A 24746-nucleotide genomic window follows, 5' to 3' on the forward strand; every position below is an offset into this window, starting at 1 on the left:
GCTTGAGCTAAGTAAATGAGCCTCAGCTGTGTGGCTGTAACATATCTTTTCAAGTCCAGCAACCCTAGGCCTCCTTGTTCCAGTGGAAGAATCAAGTTATCCCATCAAACCATAGTTCTCTTATTGTCCTATGTAAAGTCCTTAAGTGCTTTACTGATTGCCAACAAGCATTTCTATTTGTGTTGTTAACAGTATGCCTGAGCAACATATAGCACCAACAGGACAGTAACCATTTTCACTGCCTGTATTTTACTATCTAAATCCATGAAAAGAACACTCCAATCTCTTACCTAATATCTTCTGTAACACTTCAACCCATTTGTCTTTAGCTGCATTTTCAGTTTCCTCTTTGATTTATAATTTAAGCATTTCATTTTCTCCTATCCAACAAATATGGATGTCCTTCTATTCTACTGTTCAGGTATTCATAACATGAGAGATTCCCTGCCAAGGACGATCTGACGTCTGGCTAGTATACCAAAGCCTTTAACTACTTGAGTACATGAGACATTGCACATATGCTGTCTGCATCAGCCTTAAAAGCAATGTCCACATGTACTATCCTCTGAACTTCTCTGCCGCCAGTCTGAATGCCATATTTAGCCATTGGTCTGCTTGCCCAAGTCATTTGCAGCTGTATCAAGCCTTTTCAGATAAGTGTTCCAATGAAGTTTTCTTCTTGTATCTTGTTATTGCTACTGTGTTGTGAGTTTTTTTCATGTAATTCAAGTAAGGCAGATGCCATTGTGGGAGACAAATTCCACATAAGGTTAGTCAGGAGCAGTGCTTGTTATGCTTAGGGCCTACTTACGATCATAAAACTTGTTCCATTTGCCAGGCCTTCGTGCCTAAAATTTTAAGTCAGCTTTCCTCTCTAGCAATTTATCTTGAAAACCATCATCTTAAAGGCTTAATGAAAGATGCTATGGAGGTTAAGACTGGGTCTTCTTTTGAGTTACCAGTGAAGAGAAAGGCCAAACAGCTTAGGTCTGACATTTCGGCTGCGTCTCCTATATCGAACATCTCTCTCGAGGCTGATGAAGGCTCGGAGATCAGTCCAGTCCTTGCGTCATATTCCTCAGCTTGAACCTAATCAGAGGCCGCTATGGATCTGACGACAGGGATGTCCTCTGAGGCTTTGCAGACATCCGCTTCATATGTACAGGGGGAAACCAAGACTCATTAATTTAGAAGGCCGAAAGGGGATCCCTCAAATATTTGGGAGGAAGTCCCGACGGTTTACAGCTCAGATGGCTTAGTGGTTAACTGCTGTATGTATGGTGTGCAGGGTCCTTGGTTCAAAATTATCAAAGGCAGTTTATTTCAGGGGCACAGGAAAATAACTTTCTTGGGTGGTATAAGCCAGGGAACCTTGTTGGCTAGGCTTACTTAGGCCCTTGGGCTGATAGCCTACCTACGTATGAACCTATGAATACTATTGCGGAGTGTGGGCCAATGTCAGGCCCTTCCACTTTCCGTAAGGCAGATATGCACCTTAAAAAGAAACAAAAGACAAAGCATACCACTTCAACCAAAGATCCACAAAGTGAATGGCAGAGTTTTACCCAGGGATTATTTAATGCTGTTATGGCCCTTAAATCCCATTCTGGTGTCTCTGTCATCTTCACCACAGAAAAGAATTAAGGAACAGGATTCTTCTGATGAAGATTTCTCTTCAGATGATGAATCCTTAGCCTATTCCACTCAGATTGCTTCTGCTCTGGAGTATGCTTCACCAGAAGAGGAGTCTAATGGCACTGACTCTCCTATTGAAAAGCTTACCTTTGGGGAAACTATTTTCAAAATGAGGGAGTTTTTCAAATGGGATAGTTTCCAAGTTAGTGATGTGCAGAAGAGGTACAATGAGCTACTGCAAGTGGAGTCTCCTTCTCCTTCTGCTGTTCCTCCAGTTCTACCTGAATTATTGGATGCTTTTTTTTCAGCATCTCAATCTCCAGATTCGCATCTCCAGCCCCTAAGAAGCCAGACCGCTTTTGCAAGGTGGCAGAAGACAGCAAGTTTCTTTTTAGATGTCCATCAGCTGATCCTTCTTTGGTGTCTGTGGTTTCAGGTAAACCTTCCAGATTGCTGCCATCTACTACACTTCTCCCTTCTGGTAATGAAAGCAGGACTTTGTAAAGGCTAAGAAGAAGGTCTGCACTTCTGCCTCCGTAGCTTTCCAAGCTATAAATTACCAGATGCATATGACCAGATATGCTTTGGCTGTTTTATCACAGGCCACACAAGTCATTTCTGATCTTCCTGAGTCAGAAGTGAAGAGTAATGTCTTGTCCTCACTAGGAGCTTCTTCTCAGGTTGCAAGGCATTCAGTCAAGTGCAGTTATGATGCAGCAGAGACATCTTCTAGGGCAGCTACATCAGGCTGTGTTTTGAGAAGATATTCATGGTTGAAACTTCAACCACTGGCAGATGACATTAAAGCTAAATTACTTGATGCTCACCTGGATAACTCAGCTTTGTTTGGGTCTGCTGCGGCTGACTTATTTAAGTCATTGCAGGAGAAACTTGAGGAGCTCCAGGATTTGAACAACATTTTTGTCTCACCTGTACCTAAGTTTCACAGAAGTTATCCTTCCAACACTGCCTTTGATGCATAACCAGGCTCGTAAGCCACCACCTAAGTCTAAAAAAGGTGGAAGGAGGCCTCCTCCATCTAAGACTTCTCAGTCTGCTCCTACCCAGAAGCAGCCCTTTCCTGACAAACCAAGAAGTCTGTGGCTGCCATTCTTGCCACAGCCCTATTCCTCTTTCCCTTCAACTTTCTTTATTTCTTCCAGCTTGGGAAAACATCACATAGGACACAAGGGTTCTTTCCATTATTCACAAAGGTTACTTCATGATCTGGAAGTCTCTTCATCCCATCCTGGGGCATTCCTCAGCCACCCCGGGAACAACTACATTTATTCCCACAGGTGCTTCAGAACTTGTTGAATCAAGGAACTATTCAGGGTGTTCCACTCAACCACACAGGAAGAGGGTTTTATTCTAGGATGTTTCTAGTGCCCAGAAAGGATGGCCCTTGGAGACCAATTCTGGACCTGTCTTACTTCGACACCTTCTTTCCACATGCTGTCCTTTCAGACCTTATTTCCTCTCATTCATCCTCAGGCTTTTATGGGCATCACTGGATATCAAGGATACTTACCTTCACATTCCCATTCACCCCTTTGCAGGAAATGTTTACGTTTCTCTGTTTCTTCTTTGCATTTTCAGTTCTCTGCTTTGCCCTTTGGCCTTTATACTGCCCCAAGAGTATTCGCCAAATGCCTAGTACCTGTAATTGCTTTTTGCAGGCTTCAAGGTGCCCACGTTTTCTTTTACTTAGGCATTTTCTCAAGAGATCTTGCTACAGAACCTACACGTCATTGTCTCCCTTCTGCAAAGTCTGTGGTTCACTATAAACTTCACAAAGTCCTCCCTCACCCCTTCTCAGGATCAGGTTTTCCTGGGGTGCAGGATTCAGACAGACCTTATGCTGGCCTCCCTTCCCCCTAGAGAGGATCAGTCACTTGTTTCTTTCTTACAAAGTCTTCTTCCTCTACACTCTGTCACAACCAGGGAGCTCCTCAGACTTCTGGGTTTCATGGTATGCACTATTCCAGTGTTACTATTAGCCAAACTTCACATGAGGAAGTTTCAGTGATTCCTAAAAATAGCATGAGTACAGCATGCTCATCTACTAGAGGCTTTGGTTCCCCTTCTAACTTGTCTGAGGAAGGAATTACATTAGTGGATTCAGCAGGTGGCCCTGAACCCAGGTCTCCCAGTTGGATCCTCCTCTTCCCTCTCAGGAGCTGTTCATGGATGCTTCAGATGTAGGTTGGGGAGCAGCCTTCAGCTTCATGAAGGTACAGGGGGGTTTGGTCACATCCCATAAAAGTGAGCACATCAACATAAAAAAGGTGAGAGAGCTTCTGCTGACCCTTCAGGCATTTCGTCCTCTTTTTCTTCCAGGTCCTTTCAAACTGTTTACTGGCAACACCACAGTACTCTGGTATGTAAACAAATGGGGGGGGGGGGGTTGAAACCTTACCTTATTTGCAGGCAAGCTCTCATGGCATGGGAATGTGCATTTCAGTATCAAGTGACTCTTCAGGCAATATACATCTCCTCCAAGCAGGTCCTTGACTCAGTCCCACGACTAGATGGTTCACAGGGATGTCTTTCTCGACATTGTCCATCGGTGAGGTACTCCTCAAGTAGATCTGTTTGCCTCCCCTCTGAACACACAACTTCCTCCCTTTTGTGCCAGGGTCTCAAGACCGACCAAAAATCTTGCTGCTTACTCCCTTTTGGCCAGGACAGCATTGGTTCCCTCTTCTTCTGCATGTAGCCAAGGACAGTCATCACAAGTTATTTCACAGGATGGACCTTCTCACACATGACAAAGGATCCCTTATCCATCCCCACCTGTCAACGTTGCAACTGACTCTGTGGGTGATAGGATTTTGATTCCTTTCAGACACCTTTTTTCTGAGGACGTGCTTAGGGTTTCACAGGAGGCCAGAAAACCCAATACTAGAAAATCCTACTTACCTAAATGGAAGAGGCTTTCTGTCTGGAGTCTTTCACATAACTTGATTCCATTGACAATGGATTTTCCATTGGTTCTTTCTTTTTTCTGTGAGTCGCTCAGTGCTGGGTTGGCCTATTTCTCTGTCAAGACCCACTTGTCAGCTCTTTCTGCTTGTCTGCCTTTATCTCCTCCTTTAGCTTCTAGGTTCGAGGCTAAACACTTCTTCAGAGATGCCTTACATATTAAGCCTTCAATGAAGCCTGTTCCTTCTGTTTGGGATCTTAACTTTGTTTTGGAAAAATTGACTTTGGCTGTTTTGAGTCTGTGGCTTCAGCTTCTTGGCAGCATTGCTTTTGGAAGACTGTTTTGTTAACTTTGACTTCAACTAGAATGGGAAGACAAAAGTATATGACGAACAAGGGATGAGAGCACAGGCTGTCTGGCTATTAACTGAAGTGAAGAAATCATGCTGTTAGCTTAAGGTTTGAGATGTCTGGATGAATCATGCCTTTGGATGAGACATTAGGTCTGGAAATAAATCCAGAATTTGAGGTGGGTAAAGAAGATGACGCCAAAGAAAGGGGAACCAAACCTGTTGAGGCCAGTAAGGTGCAATAAGAATGACTTTGCTCAACAACTTTGCAGCATTCTGTAGGAATTTCAATGGGGTTGGTGGATAAACATAGAGAAGACCAATGGGCCAATTGTGGAGCACAGCATCTCTCGGTGACTCCCCCATTAGGGGGATTACGGAAAGAATGCTCCTGCACTTGTTGTTTAGGGGAGCTGCAAAAAGACTGCAGCAAGTCTGCCCCATTCATGAAAGATCGCTTCCATCATTTTTTTGTTGACAGACCAGTTGTGAGGTAGTCGAATGGACCTGCTCAATGGTGTCTGAGCTGCAAGCTCTTATGGCTTCTCCTTTTCTGGTTTTCCATAAGGATAGGGTGTCCTTGCATACTAACCCTTCTTTTAATGTTGTGAATGAGTTGTCGCTTAATCAGTCCATTCATTTGCCCACCTTTTTCCCTTCTCCACAATCTCCTAGCGAGAAGGTATTGCATACCTTGGATATGCATAGTCAACTCAAGTTTTATTTGGATAAAACCAAGGCTATCAGGAAATCTGATCAGCTATTTTTTTTCTTTTCATCCCTGGTCTTTGGGATTGCCTTTTTCCAAGCAGACTATTTCCTCTTGTATTTCTAAGGCTATTTCCATTTGTTGCATTTCTCATGGTAAGAGCCTCCCCTTTTCTGTTAAGCCTCACTCTACTAGGGTTTTGGCTTCATCTGATGCTTTCTTTAAGGGCTTGGATGATAACTCTATTCTTGAAGCAGCTACTGGGTCTTCTGTACATACCTTTACCAAACACTGTAAGTTGGATGGAATCTCCAGAGGTAGGGCTGGTTTTGCTAGGGACATTTTCCATGGCTTTTTAAAGAGGTCTACTCCCCCTTCCACCTCCCAGCTTTCCTTATGAGCTATGGTACTCTCCCTCAAGTTATGAATACTGCAACAGTAGAATAGAAGGACATAGTATAGTTGTGTAAAAATCTTACCATAACAATAGACGTCCTTCTCTTCACTGTTGCAGTATTCTCCCCCTCCCTCCTATCCCCCTGGTTTTTGTTTTTTCTTATTGCTGTATGATTCACCTCTTTGTTTACTTGGAGTGACGTTCCTTCTGGGGCATTCAGTTCTGATGATAGTACATGCAAATGTTGCTTTTATGACTGACGTATGAGAGAGGCATATGTGTGATGTCTCACGTACTCCTAAGTAGTTAAAGGCTTTGGTATACTGGCCGGATGTTGGGTCACCCTTGGCAGGGAATCCCTCATGTTATGAATACTGCAACAGTGAAGAGAAGGACCTCTATCATTATGGTAGGTTTTACACAACTACACCATATTTCTGCACAAACTCATGAGTCAAAGTATGTTTGGATGGATTGTTAAACTGGGTGGTCTTTTTTATCCTGGACTAAATGAACATCTATGAATAGAAATTAATATTTATGAGATGTCATATTAATATTTATGAGCTGTCCAATCACTTTTTGTTTTCAATCAATTATAAGGTATAATTGACTTCAATTAAGGTATAATTGACTTCAATTTGTTTCTTATAATATTACACTGATGAAGGCTAGGTGAAATCCAAGCCGAAACCGGTCTGTTTTTTGAAGCCATGATTCAATAAATTTTATTCCACAGCCCCATGTTGCTGGCTACTTGTTTTTTGGTTCAGTTTTCATCTGCCGTGCAACTCTCTCCGTGCAGGAGAATTGTTTTTGGTTGCGCTTCACTTTGGTTTCCTGCTGGAGGTCCGTGGCGTGCTGTGAAGACATATTTGTTCTGGATGTAGTGATTTACGAGCTCATTTTTTGAACCCAGGATTATATTCCTTTCATGGATGTCCAGGAATCGCTTGCTGGTAAAATATTACTTTGACCTTATTTTGGATCATCCTTCTTCTTTTATTCAATATTCACTTTAACATCCATTTTTTTCATCGCGGATGTGTTTCGTGATATTGGCGTTCAGCATACTGATGTGTTTTCAACTTGTGTGTTCAATTGGGAGTGATATTATTTGGTAAACAGCGTTTTCTACATATTTTTTATGTGAATTTATACCAACAACTATTTTTGCATCAACGGAGGGTTCGTTGTAGTTGATGCAAAAGATACAGATGATTATCGGGCCTGTGGCGACTTTTCAAAATTGAACAGTGGATACAGTTGCAAGAACTGTGAATTTTGATGTGTTCTGACTGGGGCATTCTTTCGATTTTCTGACAGAATTTACTACACAATTTGGACATTGCCTGTGACATTCTTCTTCTTGTGGGTCTAGCAATATCGTTTCATCAGTATTAGGACAGTGCGTTTTATTGAACTATTCATTATCGAACATTTTGTGATTATGGTGACTTATTCTTCAACTGGACTTTACTTGGACTCTTTATAATCTTATTTATTTTTGTAGTTATCCTTTCAGGAATTGTTTAGGAATTGTTTACTGTTTATCTTGAACAGTATAGCTATATTTTTTATATATACTGTAGAAAGCTGTTTATCTGCATTTGCATTTAATACATTGCTTATATGTTGAACGTTCTATTAATATTGCTTAGGCTTTGGATACTTTGGCAATAATTTTGTACTTGTATTATTACCTAGTATTGGTCAGCATCGGATTTAAGAACTTTTTAGTTCTAGTTGATCATCTTTTTGTGGTCATTCACTATTTTGATCCTCACTCATTTTTCATTGTATATCGGGTTTATTTGCAACATCAGGGATGAGTGGTCCCTATTTCCAACTCTAGTTTGTAGGTTTACTATTTGTGCTATGACTTATTAGGAACTATTTTGATGGTTCCAACTTCATTTTGTTTGGATTCATTAATTCAAACATTTACATATATTGGCTTCATATATTGCATAACAAGCAGCAATTCCTTGATTTGTGTTTCATGATATTTTTTATATTTTGACTTCCTTGTCTTGTATTAGCTTCCTTAATGTATGTTTGGGTTTTTCACCCTTCCCCCTTGAACCTATACAAAGTTATACATATGGGTTTATTAAACCAGTTGTCTAACTACATTTATACTAGTTTTATGATGCCTACTTTTGGATCATGCTGATATCTTTTTTCTAATGGTGATGCTATTTCCATCATACCACTATTTTTGAATTTTTGAACATACCAGGATTGGTTGTTTTTTTGGAATTACCTTAGTGTTCCGCAACTACCATTATTGTCCTAGTTTTGGTTCTGGACGTGGTCCCCATTATTTTTTAATATCACCTATTAATCTTTATTGTAGGCCATTATTGTCCAGTTGTTGCTCTTTTTATGATATACTAGGACGTGGTGTTGTGACTATCATTGTTTTTGGTATATTTACATTCCAACTTGAATATGGATCTAAACAGGATTTTTATTGATCTTTCCTCAGACAGGGATGATCTTGTGGCTTTTGGTATTGGTGAACAACCAAAGGATTTGGAACATAACACTATAGATAATTCTGAACATAATTGTGAGAAATTATTTTTTGATTTGAATAAAAAGATGAAAGCATTGAGATCAAATGTATGGCATCTCAAATTGTTAAAGGCTTATTTAATAAAGGGTATAACTCCAAGGGGCTTAAGGGTGAAAATCCAACCTCTGGTAGCAGAGCCTTATGTTATGTTGACCAATGACTGGACATGTATACAGCAAGAATGTTCCACTAGATTTGTGGAGGCTTTGTCTAATTATTATATTAGGATTACTGACCAATATACACTTAAGGTTAGCAAACTTATAGAGGAATGTAATCAATACCGGGACAACACTTTTTTTCCGGGTCTTTTGTCAAAACTGAGTTCTGATTTGCTCAGTTATGAAACACAATTGAAGGAAAGGAAGTTTAAAAAATTTTCTAGGGATCAAACAGATTATGAACGTGGCCAACCGTTTAGACACACTAAACATGTCAGATTTGAAGATAGACATAGGGGTTTAAACCTAAATCCTAAACGGAAACGTCCTAGATCTATCTTAAAAAGACATGGGAATCTTAGTGACACTACATATGCTGACACTTCTTCAGGCACAGATATTGACTCACAGCAGGCCACAGATTCCCCAACTCCCAAGCGCAATAATTTTGGGACCCCTTTAGGCCATACAAGAGGGGAGGCAGGAAACACAAAAAAAGTCACAAGTCTGTACAACCTCATGGAACTATTGACCAACAAGTAAATAATTTTGCATATAACAATGTATGTAACATTTCTAATACTGCTTTAACTGAACAACAGATTGCTTTGTTAAATAAAGGGATGTCTTTTATACCTGTTTTTTTTTTGTGTCCGAAGATACCTTTGCACAAGACATCATAGCTTTTTGCAGATTAATCAATTTAAGACTATATTTTCAGGACAACAATGAACAGTATCAATCCTCTGATAATTTCAGATATCATCCTTCCAGTTTTACTCCACCTATGCACCCTTCAGTGAGCTTATTTCAACATGGGGTCCTAAAAGATTTACATTTTTCAGCTAATACCACCCCCACCAATGTTCAATAATATCTCTGAGTTGGAATCATTATGTCTAGCAGAATTAGTGAATAAAGAATTGGTTATTACTACTGCTGACAAAGGAGGGGCAGTTGTTGTAATGAACTGGATAGATTATGATATTGAAGCACACAGACAACTTGATGATGCCAGATATTACATTAAGATGCCTATAGATCCCACAGCCATGTTTAAACACCAAATTGATACATTTTTTTAGTTCAGCACTGGAAAATGGGATTATTACATCTGATACTTTAAAATATTTGACTATCAAGGACCCTGTTAGGCAATATATATATTTTTTGCCCAAAATCCACAAGTATCTTTTACATCCACCGGGCAGACCAATTGTGGCTGGGACTGATTCCTTAAATGAACCTCTATCTGAATTTCTGACGAAATATTTAAAACCTTTATTACCCTGGGTAAGATCTAGAATACAGGATACCACACAATTTCTGGATATTATCAATGAAATGCACATTGAGAATGATTGGTGGCTATGCACTTTAGATGTGACCTCATTATATACGAATATTCCACATTGGGAAGGTTTGGATGCTATTGAGTATTGGCTGTATAAATCCAACTTATACAAACCTGGCTTTAACACTTTTTTGATAATCTTGACAGAACACGTGCTTATAAAAAATGTATTTTTTTATGACAGGCAATGCTATCTTCAGATTCAGGGAACAGCTATGGGGGCATCTTTTGCCCCCATTTATGCCGATTTATATATGGCATACATTGAGGATCACATCATTTATGATGCCACACACAATCTGTATTTACCAGAGATTGATATCTGGCGTAGATATTTGGATGATTGCTGGATGGTGTGGAGAGCAGATACTGAATATTTACATGAGTTTGTTCAATATCTAAATGACAACAAATGGGGATTACATTTCACCATCACTTATAATCAACATCAGATTACTTTTCTGGATATTCTAATAACCAGAAATCCTGACAACACATTAAATACTGAAATATACCGTAAATTTCCTGAATATAATACTTTGCTCCACGCATCCAGCTTTCATCCAAAACATATAGCCAGAAACATCCCTAAATCACAGTTTATTAGGGTAAGACAGAACTGTTTTGATTATGACACCTTTCGTCTATACAGCCAAGATTTGACTAACAGGTTTAAAATTAGGGGTTACAGCTCAGGATATGTCTCTACTGCCAAGAATTATGCATCACATTTACCCAGGGATGAACTTCTCAAATATAAACATAAACAAGTAACTAAATCTAACATCTTACGTCTCACGACTACTTATGGAAGAAACACTAATAAGTTTATTGATATTATCAAAAACAATTGGAATATTCTTTCAGCGGATCCTACATTGTCTTCCATCATAGCTCCCACTTGCTCCTTTTCTTTCAGGAAGGGCAAGAATTTGGGAGCTTACTTTAATCATTACAAACACCATTCTGATTCCATGCATTTACAGTTGACACAGACTACTATTACCGGTGATAACCTGGTTGGCTGCATGCCTTGTGGCCATTGTAACAATTGTAAATATGTACTGAGAACCAAACAATTTTCTAGTAGTAATAGTAGCATTGTATTTGACATTAAGTTTTTTGCCAATTGCAATTCTGATTGGATTGTCTACATGGCCTGTTGCAGCTGTCATGCTTTTTATGTCGGTCAAACTTCCAGACCCTTTAGGTTAAGGGTCTCGGAACACTTGAGTGATATTAAATGCAAAAGAACCAGTAATGCACTTTACAAACACACACTTAAACACAACACAGCCAAATTTCATTATTTGCTCATTGATAAAATTATTGGTGATCGTTCCCTTAAATCTGGTTGGCATAATAAATTAAATATTAAGGAGAAAAACTGGATTGTTAAACTGGGTGGTCTTTTTTATCCTGGACTAAATGAACATCTATGAATAGAAATTAATATTTATGAGATGTCATATTAATATTTATGAGCTGTCCAATCACTTTTTGTTTTCAATCAATTATAGGGTATAACTGACTTCAATTTGTTTCTTATAATATTATACTGATGAAGGCTAGGTGAAATCCAAGCCGAAACCGGTCTGTTTTTTGAAGCTATGATTCAATAAATTTTATTCCACAGCCCTGTGCTGCTGGCTACTTGTTTTTTGGTTCAGTTTTCATCTGCCGTGCAACTCTCTCCGTGCAGGGGAATTGTTTTTGGTCAAAGTGTGTTTACCATTGTTGCTTTCATATTTTTTCCTTCATCGATTTTATATCCAAAACCTCCCTGGAACTGCTTTAGAATGTTGCACATTTCTGGGCTCATCAATTGTACAGTTACATCATTGGCAAAGACAGCTTCTCTTACCTACCACCCCAAAGACATCTTCATATATTAGATTCCCTAATTTTTTGCCAAGGTTCCAAATAAATAGAAAAAAAAACAATGGAGAGAGAGGACATTAGTGCCAGGTTCCTGTAGTTAACCTTAATTTCTTTGATAATACTCCCCTCAACTTTATTCTTGTTTCTGGTCCACTATATATTCTCATAGTTAATTTAACTAATGTGTTGGGAAATGCAAATGCTTTCATAGTCCTTCTCATGAATATCCTGCAGACTTTGTAAAAAGCCTTTCCTACATCCAGACTTGCCAGCAGGATTTGTGTTTTGCATCTATCTATCTAATCTATAAACTCATAATACATTTATCGCACATTTAACATTCTGTATATAATTTTTATGATCCTTAATGTTTATCTTGACAATCAAAAAAGTTGGTTGAAAATAAATGATTAGTTAATGTAATTCATAACAGAATATGTTTGTTATTGAATATTGTTGTATTGAACTAGTACAGACTTTTAACCAGTAAAGAAATAAAAAAAAGTGTGTTTTATTTAGTTTCAATGTGTCAGTGCTTTTATGTTAACAAACTGTGAGCAGAAGCGGCCCTAGGTCAACTGGTGCCCTAGGCAAAACAGCTCCACGGCGCCCCCCCAACACATTACCTGGTGCCCCCATCCTGGTCTACCTACACCAAATAAATACTGGAAAAGTGCCCCTGCTACACCGGTGCCCTAGGCAGCCGTTGGCCTATGCCTAAGGCCGGCCATGACTGTGAGCTTACTTGAATCCTTCAAAGAGTTTGCCTTTCTTTAGGCACTGGTCAAACAGCCTTTACACCCAACTACTTATTCAATTCCTTCTTAAAGGCAAATAGTGAGTCCATTTTCTTTAATCCTAAAAGTTAAAAAGTGTTCCACCAGTTTTCTCCCGTTATGAAAATAAACAGCAAAAAAGCAGTAGAAAAAGAGGACATTCCTGCTGAGCTACTATAGTCCTGAAAAAAGTAGTTTTTGTTTTAGTGACTTCCACAAAACTGCATTTCTTCTCTCAAGTGGGGGAAACTAAAGGTAATCCCAATGTCCGTGTTTAATAGACAGTTATGTTTGCTGTTATAAAACAGAATTAAATCACATCTTATTTGTTTATAACTGATTGTGAATTGGGACAATCTTCTGAATCTCTCCGTATTACTCAGTTGTTAACATTGTAAATCTGTTTAGTATAACATTTTTGAATTCTTTCAAGACTACTACCAAGTGAATGATTATGCATGCTGACCAATGCTCAGTATTTAATAAATGGATTGCTAACTGCTTTGTAAATTGGAAGGAACACCTCAGCATCTCTGTTAGAGGTGGTCCTTAATACGATCCTGAGTTCATAATAACATTTCCTGTCTCCCAAGATAGCTGCACATGCATCAACAGCTTACTTTCAGCTCTCCCAGTCTGAAAAAAAAAAACTGTGAATTAAGCGCCAGTGATATTTTTAGATTGACTAAAATTCAGTTACTGGCTAGTAAGTACACTGCCTGGATGCCAGCAAAGTAGAAATATAAAGTACCTGAAAGAAAAGCAACCAAAAAAAGGAGAGAAAACACTGATTGGGATGAGTCTTGCAGCTGTTCAGCATAAAGCAGTTCACGCTTCAGCTTTGGTACAAGAGATGGCTTCCAGTAATTTAGAGGAAAAATAAATTAAATCTACTTAGATGTGATTAAACTAAATGAAGCTCTGAAGGATTATATCAACTCATATAATAAAAGGCTAAAAAATGTTTAACTAGCTATCCAGATAAATTGATAAAACTGCAAAAATCAGATGTTGAAGTAAAGAAAATGCTGGTTGAGTATAAGACTTCTCAAGAAGGGCTGCTTCAAAAAATAGTAGAATTAGAAGGCAGAGCACACATAGAAAAGCTGACATTTAATGCTGCACCAGAGAAACTGAAAGGAACAGACAGTATTCATTTTATGAAAGACCAAATAAGTAACTGAACTGGTATTCCACTGCTGGATGAATTGAAATGGCACATTGTGTGTATGCCCCAAACCTGGCCATGAGAAGGCATTTAAGACCTGTTATTAGTAAGTCAATGCAATCAGAAAGAGATGATCCTGACAAAACTGTGGCAGAAGGTAAATACATTTAAAATTGGAGACAAGAGAGTGTTTATAGGAAATGATTAATGTTAAGTTGTCCCATCTCGCTTCATTCTTGCTGTTTGGGTTTGGAGCCGATCCTCGGCGCCGACTCTGCCTACTTCTATAGCTCGAGAGCTATTTACTGGCTCGAGGCTAACCCTTATCCCCAGAATGCCCAGCGTCAGCTACCCAGATCTCATTTGCAGCTTCAGCTGCGAGGTTGCTTTGTTATTGGCTCAGGCTTAGTATAGTTTTTTTCTATTTTTATAATTGTTGTTTGTTCTTCAAAATTTATCAAGTTTTTGTCTAGATATAGTACTTTATCCCTTATTGCCTTTATTGTGTGTTGTAGCTTTGTTGGCCGTCGCTCCATACTCGCAGGCCTTTCTGTTTCCCCTGAACTCATTTAAATTAGAGAGTTCTCCCCCCCCCGCCCCTTAGGACAGCTGTTTAAATTAGAGGCTCTCCTTTCTTTTCCTTAACTGTAAAAAAAAAAAAAAAAAAAAAGTTTGTGTCATAGTTTAGTAGTGTAAGATGTCTAAAGAGATATGGTTTCTGTTCCTGCACCTCCACCTTCTAGACCAGCCGTGGGTTCTGGACCCAGTGCCAGATCTGTTGATTCATCAGTCAGGCGGTTTACACCAATCCCTTCAGACTCTCAAGCTCACAGCTTGGTTTCTCCACTTCCTACCTTAGCCAGGCTTCCAAGTATTTCCCCAGCAGTTTGTGATATTATTGTTTCCTCCTGTAAGTCAACTACGAGAAAGACTTATGCTGGCAAATGGAAAAGATTTTCTTACTGGGCAGAATCTAGAAACTTAGACCCCTTTTCAGCCCCAGTCCATCAAATTCTAGAATTTCTAGCAGAGCTTTTTCAGTCGGGTGTGGCTGCTGCTACCATCAGGGTACAACTGGCTGCCTTATCTAATTTTCATATTGGAATTCTTAATTCTAGCATAATGTCTCATAAGCTCTGCAAAGCCTTCATGAGAAGAACATCTCTTCTTAGATCCCCAGTGAGGGATCCACCTCCTCCTTGGGATCTCAGTTTAGTTTTGACTTCTTTGAACCAGCAGCTTCATGTCCCTTAAAATTTCTTTCTTGGAAAACACTTTTTCTGGTTGCTATTACCTCAGCTAGACGTGTTTCAGAACTCCAAGCACTCTGTGTTCGTCCTCCATGTATGGTGTTTCACAAAGATGGAGTTTCTCTGAGAACATACCCATCCTTCATACCAAAAGTCTGTTCAGAAAGCAATTTAAATCAATCCATTGATCTCCCCGTCTTCTTTCCCAATCATAGCAACAAGGCAGAAAACAGTCTTCACCAACTGGATGTGCACAGACAATTACGTTTTTACCTCCATAGGACCAAAGAGCTAAGAAAGTTAGATCAATTATTTCTCTCCTATGCTCACAGTAAGCAAGGCCTTCCATTTTCTAAGGTGACCTTATCCAAAAGGTTATCTGACACCATTGCCTTTATTTATCAGTTAAGACATAAACATCTACCAGCAAAACCGAAAGGTCATTCTACCAGAGCATTAGCCACTTCTGTAGCCTTTCAGTCTAAATTGCCCATAGACTCAATTTGTGCAGCTGTCACTTGGGCAAACCCTCATACTTTTATCTCTCATTACAAAGTGGATGTTGTCTCCAGAGCAGGGCTTCCTTTGGTTCCACTGTTCTAAAGAGTCTGTTCCAATGAGCCACCCGGGGTCTTTAGGTGCTAGGGACGCTGTCCCAAACAGCAAGAACGAAGGCGAGATGGGACAACTTAACATAAAGAAGTTATGTACCTACCATAACGTTCCATGTTAGTTGTCCTTCATCTCACCTTCCTTCTTGCGTCCCCCCTCCTTCCCCCTTCCTGGAGGATTGAGAGGAGTTCACTATGGTTTCACTGGCTGATTTCCTTTTTTCTTGGTTTACTTGCCAGGTAATTTTATGACAGTTTACTCTGATCTTTTATTTTGGTAAATCAGTTTGTTTTAGGTTACTGGTTACTTTATATGTCTAGTGTGCGCTATCTCAAACGAGATCTGGGTAGATGACGCTGGGCATTCTGAGATAAGGATTAACCTTGAGCCAGTAAGTAGCTCTCAAGCTATAGAAGTAGGCTGAGTCGGAGCCTTGGATTGGCTCCGAACTCAAACAGCAAGAAGGAAGGCAAGATGAAGGGCAACTATCATGGAATGTTATGGTAGGTACACAACTTCTTTTTCACTATACAACAGGCAGTAGAAATCAGATTTATCCTAGCAATCAAGGAATGTCAAGAGGCATGTGTGAGATTCAAGCTGATGTATTGAGCTGTCTTCAGTATATTTTTTTCCCTGGAGGATCAAAGACATTTTTGATGCAGAGCAGGCTGAGGAGGAAATAAAGTCATCCAACAAAAAGCGAGACAACAAACAGAAAGGGACTGTGCTTCTCATTCTTCTGACAATATAGCTCAAAGGGACACTTTGCCAGTGAAACCTTTTCTTGTGTTTCAAAGGAAAATATTTGAGAAACAAAAAAAGCACAAGGGTTGACTAGAAGAATCAGGTGTACCTTGGACTTGAACCAGAGTCTAGTGTTGGGAGATGGAGAAGACAGGAAGAAGACCAGCAATACTGAAATTAGTGAATAAATGGGAGACTATAAACATCAGTAACATTTGTGAAAAAGTGGCTGAGAAGAAATGGACTTTGTTGACTTTGTTAAACGAGTGAGTGGACTGTAAAGCATATACCCCACTTTGTCATTAATGTTTAGAAGGACACAAAAAGGGGAAAAAGTAACCAAGTAAAATATTTGTTGTTGTTACTGTACAAACATTTCATGATATAAACTGCATGTTACAGTGAAGCAGTTTTGTGTAGAGTGTCGTCAGGGGTATTTTAAATCCGCAGCAGACCTTTCCTCATGAGTTCATAGGTTCATAGGTAGGTATTAGGCTATCGGCCCGAGGTTCCCTAGCTTATGTCAGCCAAGAAAGTTATTTTCCTGTGCCACTGTCGAACAAAGACACAGAAGTGATCCCCGGGGTGTATTTCCTATTTCCCATCCACTCATCAAGATTTTTCTTGAAGAGTGCTAATGAAGAACTTTGCTTGACATAGATGGGTAGCCTGTTCGAGTATGGGAAGTCTCTGGGATAGGAATCTATCCCTCCAGCATGTTCTGTTTATTGTTGTGACAAGGTTTAGGTCCCTAGAGCATGTAGCTCAGAGGGATTGGGATTTCTTTTGGTGTAGCATGCCCAACAGCTCTGGGTTTGACATAGCTTTATATATTAGGCAGAGATCACCTCGGAGTAGGCGATATGCTACGGAGTAAAGCTGGAGTTTTTTGAGATGGTCAGTGTAGGGCATCTGTTTGAGACCAGTAATCCTCTTTCTGAGGTACTTCTGTGGCTTTTCCAGCTACTGCAGATGTCTTGTGAGGTACATTCCAAAAGGGGCGTTGTACTCTATAATGGGTCTAATGAGTGTCGAGTAGAGGGGAACAATAGCTTCTTTTTTCCTGGATGAGAACCCTTTTTATGATGAGGTGTGCCACGTAGAAGGACTTCTTGACTACTGTGGCAGTGTGACTGTCGAGGGACAGACTACTTTCCACCTGGGTCCCAAGGTCTCTTGTTACACATTTGGTGTTAAGTAAACTGCTGTCTATGTAGTAGTTCATGGGTACAGAGTTTTTACCAAAGGTGATGACAATGCACTTTTAGGCATTGAGCTTGAGGCCATGACTCTTACACCAAGCATCTGTCAGCGAGGCCCTTCTGTAGGATTTCCACATCATTTGGGGACTCAACTATGGCTCCTAGTTTGCAGTCATCTGTGAACTTAGTTAGCCAGAGGCCTTCTGTGTTAGCCTGTACTTCAGAGAAGTAGATACCAAACAAGAGAGGTCCCAAGACTGAGCCCTGTGGTATTCCACTGTGTCACTGGTTTGAGTTCAGATTTGGAGTGTGCAACTTTTACAGTGTGGGTTCTGTCAGTGAGCCAGTTGGCAACCCATCTTATGATGTAGGGATTTATACCTAGTTTAGTGAGTTTAGCTATAATTCAAGAATGGGGAATGGTGTCGAAAGCCTTGGCGAGGTCAAGATAGGCTGTGTGAACCACCTTACCCTCATCTACGGCTTTGATGACTACCTCAAAGAAGTCAGTCAGGTTCAGGAGGCACGATCTGCCTTTCACAAACCTGAACTGGGTGGGATCCAGAGTTTGGAGGTTACCAATGTCTTTGTTTATGAGTTCCATGATGATACGTTCCATGGCCTTGCAGACCAGGACAATAGTTCTCGGGATCAGTGGGGGCTCCCCCTTTGAGGAGTGGGATAACTGTTGCTGTACACCATTCAGTGGGCACAAAGCCTGATGTGAGGCTATGATTGAACATGGTGCTTAGGTGGGGAGCCAGTTCATTCTGAAGTTCGTGTAAAATGCAGCCTGAGATGTTGTCCGGTCCCATGGATGCTGTGTTTTTGGCTTTAGAGAGTGCGGCTTTTACCTGCGTAGTTGTGATTACAGGGACCCTGCATTCTTCCTGTATAGATATGGGCCCTTTAGGGGGTGGGGGGAGTAAAGTTAGCACTGAACTTATCTGCCAGAATGTTGGCAATATCAGTTGGTTCTGTAATTTTCGTGCCATTGTGCTGTAACGCAGAGCAGATCTGGGTGTTGCCATTGAGATTCTTGACATAGCTATAGAATGCTTTGTGGTTGTCCTTAGAATCAGTGGTGTTTTTATTTTCGTAGCTAACTTTGGAGGATCTTATAAGGGATCTCAGCTTCTTACTCCTCCACTCATGGGATTTTACTCTCTTTTGCAACAATTTCTTCCTTCTGTTGTACAGTTTGTTTATGGCAGGAGACCACCAGATTGGCTTCCTTTTTTTGGAGGATAGCGTCTTGGTTCTGTTTGGGATAGCACGATCCATGCACTCGGGTAAGTGCTTATAGAGTGCATTTGTGTAGGATTCAGCAGTCGTAAGTGTATTGTCCATCTGCATGGGTGTCATGAATTTCACCACTTGTGTCTTAAGCATGAAGTTGGCTTTTTTTACCGTGGTTTCCTTAATTGGGGGTGGGGGCGGGATGTGGATATCAAGGGTGATTAGCTTATGGTCGGATCGGACCAATGAGGAGTTGACTTCAGGTGTGAAACACCGGTCACTCATGCTGGTAATGACTAGGTCTAGGATATTGTTGCCCCTGGTTTGGGTGTGGATAAGTTGATCCAGGGCATTGGAGTTTATGAATTCCAGAAAGCGTTGTGTGAAGGAGTTGGGACACGAGTAGTTTTCCCAGTTAATGGTGGAGTAGTTGAAATCACCCATTATTAAGGTGTTTGGTTGAACCCTAATATTTTCCAGTACATCAAGAAAAGAGGAGTGGGAATCTTGGGGCATGGTGGGTGATCTGTAGCAAACTACAATTTGGATGGCATTTTTGCCCAGAGTTAGTTGCACTTGGATAACCTCGGATGCATTATGCTGAGCAACTAGCCTTGAGGTGTGGATATCCTTAATGAATATGGACACACCTCCGCCTTTGGTGTTCCGGTCCAGGTTACATGGCCAAAAAGTGTGGTATGAGTTACAGCCTGGTAGTGCAGGGGTGCTCTCTGGAGCCTTGAACCAGTTTTCAGTCACTGCACAGATATCGATGTTCTCCATTTTAAAGAGTGCCTTGAGTGAGTGCATTTTGAGATTTAGACTTCTAGTATTGAGTAGCATTACCCTCAGTTTTTGCTTGCGTGTTCCTGTTATGGTGGTGAATTTGTCATTTGAACCTTGCCTAAAAAAGGCACTATAGGGGTGGCAAGAGCTTTACCCATTATCCAGAATCCCAGGGGCAACAGGTGCAGGCCATCTCTGGCAAAGCATTGTGGTCTGTTGACCATGTCATCCCAAGCAGACAGATACTGGATCCCCTTAGAATGACACCAGAAGCTTAGCCAATTGTTGAAGTCAATCATTTTGTCCCTGTACTGCGGTATCATTCTGAGCAATGGCAGAATGCTACTCAGCATACCTGCCTGGGCTACAAGATCGGAGAGCTCTTCCATGTCTCCTTTCATGTAGTCCAGGGAGAGGTACATCTCAGGTCGTTCACACCAACATGAACAATGACAGAGTCATATTTGTACTTGTGGAGTGACCTGAGTGCGTGGGTTATGTGGCGGATCCTGGCACCCGACAGGCAGCTGACATTAACCTTTTCCTTGTTTAGCCTGGTGAGTGGGATATCAGTGTGCCTGACTGTAGAGTCACCTATGACTAGTGTGTTGGATACGTTGATTTGCCTTATTGGTTGTGGTTGAGTGGCACACTGAGTCTGTGGGCTATGTGTCATTTGGGTTGTGTTGGGGGGTGGAAGTTGCTTGCGTTTCTGCTTTGGAGGTCTCTGTTGCTTGGGCAGATAATTATTGAGAGCCTCCGCGAATGTTTTTGTATTTCTATGTGTGGATTTTTGGTGGTGTAGATTTAGTGAGACTATGTGATGTGTGGTGTGGTGCAAGTGTTTACCTTCTCCTCTTGAATGTCAAGTTCAGTCTTGGTTGGAGAAAGCTTTACCTCCAGTTTGGCTAGATAAGTGCATCTCTCACAGGTTGTAGCGTTGGGTGGTAGGAGGAGAGGGTTGTCTGTGTACATGAGGCAATTTCTACATTGCCCCAAGGTGCCGAGATTCATCAGATAGACAGGAGAGAACACTGGGAACTGACCCTTGGACATGCCTGAATAAAAAACTATTTTCCTCTAGATAAGTGAGGAAAGTGAGTACAAGAGCTGCTTTTCTCTAGGCAAGTGAGGAAAGTAAGTGCAAAAACTGTTTTCCTCTAGGTAATGAGGAAGGTTGAGTGCTATAGTAATTAGTAGCTTATTTAGTAATTACAACAAGTTTTGAACAAGTGCTGAGCACGAATAAGCAAATTCAAGTGCTAAAACTAAGAATCTGTATCTGCACTAGACTAGTTACAGGAAAGAAACAAGTGCAAATGCGGGCTTTCAAATCAGAAAGTTGAGAGAGATGGAAAAGATTACCCAGACGGCCAATAACTACAATTTCTGGGCCAGAACCACTCCTTATGTGGTAGACAGGTTACCTAGTGCTTACCACTTCCACTGACAAGCTAGAAAGCTTCCCTCCAACACAGAAAGGCTTGGGGGGGGGGGCTCAGAAGCTTACATACAGCCCTGGATACAGCAAATCTGTATCTGGACTACACTAGTTACGGGAAAGGTTGATGCTACACTGAAAGGTCTTCCTGAAAGTAATTCACCAGTGAGGAATCCTTAAGTTGTATCTGTTTGTCTACATATAAAACAAACAACTAAAACATGTTCTGATAAGGTCACCTTGCAAAGAAGCCCGGAAGACAGATGTCTTTTCAGTGCCTTGGCAGGAATGTTTTTGTATACCTTCCCTCCCTTTCCTCTCATTTATGGTGTTCTTTTCAAGATAATGAAGGACCTTCCAGAATTGCTGTTGGTTACCTCCTTTTGACTCAGATGACACTGGTTCTCCCTTCTAATGCAAATGACCAAAGCAAAAAACAAAACCTACCTCACAGGGTGGACTTGCTTACACAAGACAAGGTTTTGTTGATTCCTCCAAATCTTCAAAGCCTGAATCTATTAGTTTGTATGACAGGTCTTTGATTACTTTTAGGTATTTTTATTCTGAGGATGTGCTACAGGTATTTAAGGAGGCAAGAAGGCCTTTTACTAAGACATCTTTTGTATCTGAACGGAAAATATTTTCTCTTTGGTGTCAAAGCAAAGGATATGACCCATCCCAAGCAGGGCCTCCCCTTGTTCTGCATTACTCATGCAAACTGCTTAACTCTGGCTTTGTGCGCACTTCTGGAAAAGTACAACTCTTGGTCATTTTTGCTTGCTTACCACTGGGTCCTCCTTTATCTTTTCCTTTTCAGGTCAGACAGTTTCTTAAGGGGGCATTGCTTATTAGACCACCAAAGAAAAAGGTGGCTCTCTCATGGGATTTAAATTATGTTTTAGAAAAGATAATTCATGCTCCCTTAGAATCATCAGCCAGATCTTCTCTTAAATTCTTAACCTGGAAAACGGTTTCACTTTTAGCCTTAACTTCTGCTAGAAAGGTTTCTAAATTATAGGCCCTTATGTGTATTCAACCTTTCCTGGTCTTTCACAAGGATAGGGTAAATCTGAAAAAACAACTATTCATTTATGACAAAGGTAGTTTCTGAGTTTACCCTTAACCAAACTATTCGTTCTCTGCCTTCTTTCATAATCTGCAAAATAAGGAAAATATAATTCTTTACTATGTAGATATATACGAATAACTCAGATTTTATCTAGAGAGAACTAAAAATTTAAGAAAACCAAACTGACTTTTTGTCTGCTATGATGAAAAAAAAAGGGGGGGGGGCAGACAATTTCTAAATGATTAATTTCCTAATGGATTTCTTTTCTCCTCAGTGCTGTTATTCTTTTCATGCAAAAGGCCTTCCAAAATGTAAATGCTCATTCTGCTAGTGCAGTTAATACCTCAGGAGCATTTTTGAAAAAAAGTGGACACTAGATCCATCTTAGAAGCAGCTACTTGTTCCTTTGTGTACACATTTACTAAACATTGTAAACTGGATGCTTATTCCACAGGAAGAACTAGCTTTGCCAAGACTGTTTTCCTGGGCATACTGGGTTCTGAATCAGCTCCCAGCACCCATACTGCTTGAAGTTTTAGGAATCACCCCATTGGTGAGGAATATTGCCAACACTGATCTTATGAAGAAAGCAGTACAGTTATATAGGCTAACTTATAATGGTAGATGTCTGAATAGATCACTTGTGCAGTACATATACTCTCCCTGTATCTGTCCTTCTTAGTAGTCACTTTTTCTAGCCGAGATGGGGTATCTTTTCTCTTTTCCTTAACCTATTACTCCTTATACATATATATATATATATATATATATATATATATATATGTGTGTGTGTGTATACTATATATATATATATATATATATATATATATATATATATATATACACACATATGCATATATTGTGTGTGTGTATATATATATATAGGTTCATAGGTGCGTACTAAGTAAATGGCCCTGGAGTCTTTATAAGCCTAGCCCATAAGATTACCCTGGCATCATGCCACCCGACCTTAGTTCCCAGTGCCTCTGTCCAGTAGAGCCACTGGAGTGATCCTCGGGGTGAATTTTCTATTTCCCATCCACTCTTCAAGATTTCTCTTGAAGAGGGCCAGTGAGGTCCTCTGTTTGACATCTATGGGAAGTCTATGCTATACATGGGCAGTATCTGGGTTATGAACCTGTCCTTCCAGTGCGTTCGGTTGATTGTGGTAATGAAATTGCGGTCTCTGGAGCATGTGGTGGAAGGGATTGGGATTTCTTTAGATGTAGCATTTCTAACAGAGCTGGGTTGGACATGGCTTTGTAAGTCAAGCAGAGATCGACTCTAAGTATGCGATATGAGACAGAGAATAGTTGGATTTTTTTGAGTCTGTCCATATAGGGCAAGTGTTTAAGGCATAGGATCCTCTTTGTGAGGTACTTTTGCAGCCTCTCCAGTTGTTGCAGGTGTCTAGTGAGGTACATGCCAAATGGGGCATTGTACTTGATGATTGGCCTAATGAGGGAAGAGTAGAGGGAGACTATGACCTCTTTCTTCCTGGATGCACGATCCTTAATAATGAGATGTGCCACATAGAAAGACTTTCTGACCTCAGTGGCAATGTGGTGATCAAAGGTCAGGTTGCTGTCAACCTGTGTTCCCAGATGTCTTATAACACCTTCTGTGTTCAGTGGACTACCATCAATGTGGTAATTCATGGGAACTGGATTTTTCCAAAGGGAATGATGGCACATTTTTTGGCATTGAGCTTAAGGCCATGGTTCTGACACCAGTCGTTGGTCTCAGTGAGGCATTTCTGTAAGATGTCAACATCACTTGGGGAGTTAATAATAGCTCCCAACTTGCAATTGTCTGCAAACTTTGTTAGCCAGAGTCCCTTGGTATTGGCCTGGACTTCAGAAAAGTAGATACGAAACAGGAAAGGACCCAGGGCCGAACCCTTTGGACTCCACTTGTGACTGGTCAACAGTCTGACTTGGAGTCAGCTACTTTCACACTGTGGGTTCTATCAGTGAGCCAGTTTGCAACCCACCTAGTGATATAGGGGTTGATACCTAGCTTAGTGAGTTTTTCTGATTCCTGAGTGAGGAGTTGTATCAAAGGCCTTGACCAGATCAAGGTAGGCTGTGTGAACCACCTTGCCCTCATCCACAGCTCTTTTGGCTGACTAAAAGAAGTCGACCAAGTTGAGCAGGCATAATCTACACTTCACAAAACCAAACTGTGTGGGATCCAGAGTTTGGAGATTCCCTATATCCTTGTTTATTAGGTCCATGATGATGAGTTCCATAGCTTTGCATATCAGATTTGTCAGGCTAATGGGGCTATAGTTCCCAGTGTCTGTAGTCACTCCTCCTTTGTGGAGAGGGATGACTGTAGCAGTGCGCCATTTGGTAGGGACAAAGCCTGAGGTGAGGCTGTGATTGAACAAGGCACACAGGTGAGGTGCCAGTTCACTCTGTATTTCATATCAAGCACAGCCAGGGATATTGTCAGGTCCCA

The 24746-nt window shown here is 40.6% G+C and overlaps 1 protein-coding gene across 2 annotated transcripts in view; it reads left to right on the forward strand.

Moving 5' to 3' along the window:
• The window catches only part of BROX (BRO1 domain and CAAX motif containing), a 1162070-nt gene that overhangs the window by 506237 nt on the left and 631087 nt on the right, over positions 1-24746 (forward strand). The gene's annotated exons all lie outside the window — the stretch shown is intronic.

This window comes from Protopterus annectens, chromosome 1.part2 (genome assembly GCF_019279795.1).
Source record: "Protopterus annectens isolate FY-2018-M chromosome 1.part2, PAN1.0, whole genome shotgun sequence".
NCBI classification, from domain to species: Eukaryota; Metazoa; Chordata; order Ceratodontiformes; family Protopteridae; genus Protopterus; species Protopterus annectens.